General features: G+C 46.3%; 1 non-coding gene across 1 annotated transcript; it reads right to left on the minus strand.

The window, feature by feature from the left end:
* Nucleotides 1-3994: 3994 nt before the first annotated feature.
* Nucleotides 3995-4162, minus strand: LOC113458294. Its single transcript, XR_003378685.1, has one exon. It is a non-coding gene; the product is annotated as a U1 spliceosomal RNA (small nuclear RNA).
* Nucleotides 4163-5188: the final 1026 nt, after the last annotated feature.

A 5188-nucleotide genomic window follows, 5' to 3' on the forward strand; every position in this document is an offset into this window, starting at 1 on the left:
CCGCCTTGGCTAGTCACACAGCAGTCTATCTGGGTAGTTTCCCCAGGCCTGGACTCCAGCCAGGCACTGCTCATCCCGGCTTCTCTGCAGGTCAAGGGCTTGGTGTGTGCATATGTGATAACACGCCCCGGGAGCTTGGGTGATGTGAAGCCACTGCTGGGAGGTGAGGTGACCCATCCCAACAACGAGAGTTCCGTTCTGAGTGTGAGGAACTGACCGAGCTCGTTCACCTCCTCATAGGTTCCCTGCACGGCTCAGTATCCAGCGCTCAGTTACACAACGGCTGGACTCCCCTTTGGTGATGCTGAGGCAGGAGGCCTGAGAGTCTGAGGCCAGCCTGGACCACACAGCAAGACCTTGTCTGAAAATAGCAGGGATAGAGAGATAGCTCAGTGGGTAAGAGCACAGGGAGCTCTGCAGAGGGCACAGGTTGGGTTCCCAGAACCTGAATGGCAGCACACAGCCGTCTGTAACTTCACTTCCTGAGGATCCAATGTCCTCTTTTGGCCTCGTTGGTAACCAGGCATACACACGGCACACAGACAAACATGCAGGCATACACATAAGATAAAAATAAATAAAATCTAAAAAACAAAGGATTTTCGGCATGATATTAGATAGAACTCCCGATAATTTCTGAAATTGCCCTAAACACATTTCTGCTATTTCATATAGGAATTTATTTGAAGAATATTCTCAGCATTACTGATTATAAAATCAAAATATTGATCTACTCCGAAAAATGTTGTAGTTCTTTGTGTCTTACAACATCAAATATTCAGCCAAGATTTAATTCTTTACATAAAAAAGATGCGCAGCTATTTCATTAGTATGCAAATTAGCTTTGTCTTGAATAAATGTTAAAATTATTGATATTTATACACACATACAAAAGAAGTGTTGTAAAATACATTTCTTTAGGAATTATTACTTATAAATGTTTGATCTGTATGCTTGTGTGTACCTATATACCTGGAGTCATGTAAAACTTTCACAGGAGCCGGGCGGTGGTGGCGCATGCCTTTAATCCCACTACTCGGGAGGCAGAAACAGGTGGATCTCTGTGAGTTCGAGGCCAGCCCCTGGCTTGCCTGCGCTGTCTTTCCCAGTGCTCAGCTCTGCAAACTCGTTTCCGAATGTGTAAAATGCACAGAGGACAGAACATTCAAGGACCACCACCCCCAGGGGGTTAAGCCCCAGAAAATGCTAATCACTGCTAGGACTGCCCTTTGGAGGGTCTTTTAAGCTTCCTGTGACCCCTTTTCTTCAACTGTGTCCACGAATGTCTCCCTTTTGGAGACAACTGCAGTACTGCTTCATTGTCAAGTTCTTTCCTTTTTTCTTTTTTTTTTTCTTTCTTTTTTTTTCTCAAGAAAGGGTCTCATTACATAGCCCTGGCTGTCCTGGAACTCATCACATAGATGAAGGTGTTCTCTGACTCACAGAGATCTCCCGAGGGCTGGGATCGAAGGCCTACACTTTTATTCTGGTGGTGCCAAATTTCACTTCCAAATTTGCATTCTTGTCTCATTTGTACATCTATTTCTCCGATCTTTAAACTTTGGGGACTGGAATCTGTCTTCTGCTTTATGACAGGCAGAATTCTTAGATGACCCCCAGAACTCATCCCAGAAGGACACCAAGCGACTGTGAAGAGATTTGCTCCCATCCCTAGGTTACGTGAGAAGGCACCATTAACATCGCTATGGCTAAGGGCCTGACGTAATCACATGATTAAGAGCCCAGAGTTTCACTGGGGGATTAACTGGCGGGCATATGGTGATACAGCAACAGGTCCTGGTGTCCCGTTGTGGGAAAGGGTGAAGATGACAGAGCATATGGCTCAGAAAGCTGGAAGAAAGGATTTTGAAATTTTTTATCATGAAGAGGGATAACTGTTTAAAGAGACCCATATTTACCCAGATACAAACACCACAGTATGTACTATGTATCCAGAACCTAAAAATGGGGTCTGCAGAGATGGCTCAATGGATAAAGCACTTGCCAGGCAAGAGTGAGGATGTAAATTCAGATCCCCAGAGCCCACGTAACACCAATTATGGTATAGCATGTGCAGACAGAGAGTGGAGAATCCGGGAAGCCTGTGGTTGGTTAGCCTGGAGACACAGCGTGGGAGAGCAAAGAGATCCTGTGTCAAGCAGGGAGCGACACCCACCCTCGTCTTCATATTGTCGTACCTGTAACGTGGTTCATGTATGTCTACACTTACACACCCACACACACGCATCATAGAACATAAAAATATATTTTTAAAAATACATGAAAAGAAGGAAAACGGATGGGAGTAAAACAAAATCCCAATTACAACATAGACAAGTCGAGTGTTTTCTGCAGAGGAACAGAGACGGAAAGCCCAGGATTCCCTAAGCCTTGAGGGCAGAGGGGGCTGCAGGGGGCTTCGGGCTTCCAGGGACTGCAAAGGGAGGACCTGCAGGCAGCTTTAGGACCAGAGAGTGCTACCCTCCCTCAGACAAGCAGAGAGAAAGAGAGCTTCAGTAGACAACAGGGAAACAGATTCTGTCAGTACCAGCCAAAGAATCTGGAAGATGCCCTGAGCTCTGGGACACCAACGCCATACTGCACCTCTGTGTCAGCCCAGGCTGCCCTACAGAGCCGTGCATCCTAGGTGGGCCTTGTCTGAAGTCACTGTTTGCAACCTTTTTTGTTGTGTGCCAGACAACAAAGATCAGTACATACTCCGTCCAGTGCCTTTAAACAAACAAACACGAGGGTCTTACTCTGCTGCCCAGGTTGATCCTAATGACAAAATCTTCCTGCCTCAGCTTCCCTCATGCTGGGAACACACGCACGCATGAGCATGAAGGGCCCTCCAGTGCCTCCTCTATATTCAGTTACCTTAACAAACCTCGCCCAGAGAAGGGACGCTATGTGACCACGGGCGATGTTCCACCTGTTACCTGGCCGCTGCCTAGCGTCACCTGCCAATATGTCTTAGCAGAAAGCTTCCTTGAATAATATCTGCTGTGCTTGCTTGCATCGTAATTGCTGAAATACATTGCTCCAAGAGCAGTGTCTCCATAATCCACGGAAAGAATTCTCTAGAGCAGAAAGGCACCTGGATCCGTACTGCATATATCCAGGGACTACATTCCAGCGTCAAGGCACTAAAACCAGCTGGTGGGATGCTTTGCAAGCGAATCATCGAAAGGATTTCTTGGTAAAATGTCTTTGCATAATTTCCCATCACAGGAAGCATGGAACTCACTTGTTCCCGTGTCAATGCTGAAAAACGTTCTTAGAAACAGCGCTTTGATGCTGTCCTTTCTTTCTTCTTAAATAAATAAAAAAAGCTGAAAAAAAAGCAGCTAAGGATCTGGAAAGGAGGCTTAGCAGTTAAGAACACTGGCTGCTCTTGCAGAAGACCAGGGTTCAGTTCCCAGCACCCACACAGAGGCTCACATCCATGTGTAACTCCAGCCCTGGGGACCCGACATTCTCAGACCCTGTATGCACAGGTGCACAAACATACATGTGGGCAAACACCCATACACATCAAATTAAAATAAATTTAAAAAATTTTAAAGTTGGCTGCCAAGTGTCTTGGTGCACATCCTTAATCCCAGCTCTCCAGAGGCAGAGGCAGGTGGATCTGTGGATTTGAAGCCAGCCTGGTCTACATAGGGAGTTCCAAACCAGTCAAGGCTACACACCAAGATTGTGGTTTTTTTTTTTTTAAAAAAAGGCTGACAAATGCTTTATTTTACATACTCACTCTCAGAGGTGTGCAATGTGTATTATTATATTAAAAATCCGCCAGGCGGTGGTGGTGCATGCCTTTAATTCTGGCACTTGGGAGGCAGATCTCTGAGTTTGAGGCCAGCCTGGTCTACAGAGCGAGTGCCAGGACAGGCTCCAAAGCTACACAGAGAAACCGAAAAGGGGTGGGGATGGGAGAGGGACCCTAAGAGGTCATGATATGACCCCATTTTTTAAATTAAAATTTCTTTTTAGGGGGAGGTTTGAACAAGTCATTGTCACCGTCATTCCTCCCACCACAAATTATGCAGTTTCCCGCATCTGGTGAAATCACTGGAGTTGGCGCATCCAGAGTGCAAGGGAGGAGCCTCGCCCTGGGAAAACCGCCTTCGTGATCACGGCACCGCCCCTGCCAGGTAAGTCTATGCTCTTCGTTTCTTTCTTTCTTTTTTTTTAATTTATTTATTATTTATACAGTATTCTGTCTGCTTGTATGCCTGCAGGCCAGAAGAGGGCACCAGACCTCATCACAGATGGTTGTGAGCCACCATGTGGTTGCTGGGAATTGAACTCAGGACCCTTGGAAAAGCAGGCAGTGCTCTTAACCGCTGAGCCATCTCTCCAGCCCTGCTCTTCGTTTCTTTAAGGCAGCATTTCTGAAATACATTTATCACAGACCCTTTTCTTGGAGAAACACCCTTTGACATCTTGCCAGAGAACCATTTAGGGAACACTGGCCTGAACAAACCCTTCTCTGATACCCAGTGAGTAGTGACTCAAAGGCTAGCAGGGAAAGGAGCACCTCAGAAATCATGAAGACACCCCGAGAGCTGGGGACGCGCTTCTGGCCTCTGTCACTGGTGGCATCAGCTTTCTGTTCAGTTTCTAAACAAGCTAATAGACTGAAAAGGGGATCTTTGACAGCTGTCGAAAATATACAAATGCAGCAAAAAATGCCTATGCAGCAAAATGAATAAATACCCCAGGAATTTTCTAGTTTATCTATTTGTGCATTGGTAAATACATACCCACACATACATGTACATGCATACACACATATTTATTTACATACATACATACATACATACATACATACACACAGAAATGCCTTTGGCATCTTGGTCAGCGTTTCACAAATGAATCCAGAGAATACTTAAGGCTGACAAGAGCACACACAACACACACACAGTGCCCTTCCCCCAAGCATGAGGCCTGAAGTCTGTGAGGCAAGCACTGTGCCAGGGAGTTACAGCCTTGGTCCCTGGTGAATTTATGAGGAAAAATGACTTTAGTCCATGTTAAGAAGGGTGAGAGAGCCGGGTGGTGGTGGCAATCGCCTTTAATCCCAGCACCCAGCAGAGGCAGGTGAACCTCTGAGTTTGACCGCAGCCTGGACTATAAAAGCTAGTTCCAGGACAGCCAGGGCTACTCAGAGAAACCCTGTCCCCTG

The sequence above is a fragment of the Microtus ochrogaster genome, chromosome 2 (genome assembly GCF_000317375.1).
Source record: "Microtus ochrogaster isolate Prairie Vole_2 chromosome 2, MicOch1.0, whole genome shotgun sequence".
Taxonomy (NCBI): Eukaryota; Metazoa; Chordata; class Mammalia; order Rodentia; family Cricetidae; genus Microtus; species Microtus ochrogaster.